Below are 201 nucleotides of genomic sequence, written 5' to 3' on the forward strand. Positions count from 1 at the left end.
TTGGAAATGAGAACCCAGGTTCAAAATTTCCCCAAGCCACCTGATGAAGGCTGGAGGGTATATCAGCCGAAACGTTGTGTCACCAACAAACAAAATGAGGACAAATATCCATCAAATGTGAATAATGTAAATTCATTAATGATTTAAAAGAATTATTGCAACTTTTATTTACTTTCTCTGTTTATCTGTCTGTATATCTCT

This window comes from Octopus bimaculoides, chromosome 5 (genome assembly GCF_001194135.2).
Source record: "Octopus bimaculoides isolate UCB-OBI-ISO-001 chromosome 5, ASM119413v2, whole genome shotgun sequence".
Classification (NCBI taxonomy): Eukaryota; Metazoa; Mollusca; class Cephalopoda; order Octopoda; family Octopodidae; genus Octopus; species Octopus bimaculoides.